Raw genomic sequence first — 1,470 nt, 5'->3', positions numbered from 1 at the left:
AAGACAGAGCCATGCTTTTGCAGATGAGGCAACTGAGGCCCAGAGAGATGAAATCGTTTGCTCAGGCTCACCTGCGGCTGCTGATGAGCCTGTGCTTTACTCACCTGTCCGATTTCCTCCAATACCAACCAGCTCCCAGAGGAAGCTCGTGCTGCGGCCTTTGTACCTTCATCGCCTGGTTCACCCTCCCCATCCTGCAGTCCCCTGCTCTGTCCAGGGCCAGTACTCGCTGTAACTTTGCGGCTTTGCTGACGGCCAACTGCTCCCTACCTTGTCCTTCCTGTTCCCACAGCCGTGGCTGGATTTGCCGCCCACGGTCGGGCCCCCCTGGCTGCAGTTCACCTTCCCTCTCCCAAACCCCAGCCCAGACGAGAAGGAGGGGAAGGCGGGAGGGGTGGGATGGGGGGTGGTGAGAAGCAGAAGGGTCGCTTCCGTGCCAGACGTCTGTGATGGGTCTAGCAGAGAGTGAAAAGACGTTGAGAGCCCAGTGCGGGGCCTGGCGTCCCCAGCCCCAGTGACCTGCCTACCCTTGTCCCTGGGAACTGTCACAGGCATGGGGCGTTCACTATACCTGGCCACTGAACCTTCCTTACTTGCTGCTCCCTTTCAAGTGACCCAGCTGCTAACTAGGGGTCCTGGCAGAACCCTGTCCTGCAGATTTCAAAGCTCAGGGGGCTCGTGAGCACAGATCCAGGGTGACACTCTACAGTCTGTGAGCCAGTGGCATTGGTCTCAAAGAAATGAGACCAATTGGTCTCTGAAATGCTTTTACGCTCCACGGGTTTACTTTGCAAACGAAGGTCCCAGGCAAAGACACTGACCTTTCTCTGCCACTTACTTTGAATTGCATTAAAATTGGGATATTTTCCCATCTTATTCACAGCCCATCTCAGAACTATAAACACCTCAAGAAAACTCAGTAGCTTTGGGAGCTTAACAGCAGGAACATTATAATTCAAAACTTACGATTCTTTGCTCCCAAGGGAATCTGTTTTCAAGGATAAGTAGTAACTGATTTAATGTTAAAATAAATGCAAAATGAGTAACCACTGAAAGTCTGACATCACTGAACAAATGGGGAAAAGATTTTGTAAAATGTATTTATTTATTAAACATTAAACTCTAAGACAGCTACAACTTTGGGGTGGCAGCCCAGGTGTCTAAGGAATAAAAACTTGGATCAAATGACTCCCAAGGTAATTCACCTCACAGCACCTAGAGAGTCAAGGCAGAGCCCTCAGGTTGCAGACTTGCTGAATGGCAGGTGCTGAGTGCTTGTCTTAATTGATTACCGACAGCCACTCCCCTAGAGCTCATTCATCCGCCATCCATTCAGAGATCATTTACTGAACTCTCCTCTGTCACATTCCCCTGTTTTAAGTTTTTTTCATAGCACTTGTCACTCTTTGAAATATTTTTTATTCTATTGGTTCTTTTTTTTTTTTTTTTTTTTTTGTTTTTTTCCCCCCC

This window comes from Lipotes vexillifer, unplaced genomic scaffold, assembly GCF_000442215.2.
Source record: "Lipotes vexillifer unplaced genomic scaffold, Lipotes_vexillifer_v1.1 scaffold479, whole genome shotgun sequence".
In the NCBI taxonomy this organism is placed as follows: Eukaryota; Metazoa; Chordata; class Mammalia; order Artiodactyla; family Lipotidae; genus Lipotes; species Lipotes vexillifer.
The sequence above is the reverse complement of the archived record's forward strand: the minus strand, read 5'-3'. Positions refer to the sequence as shown.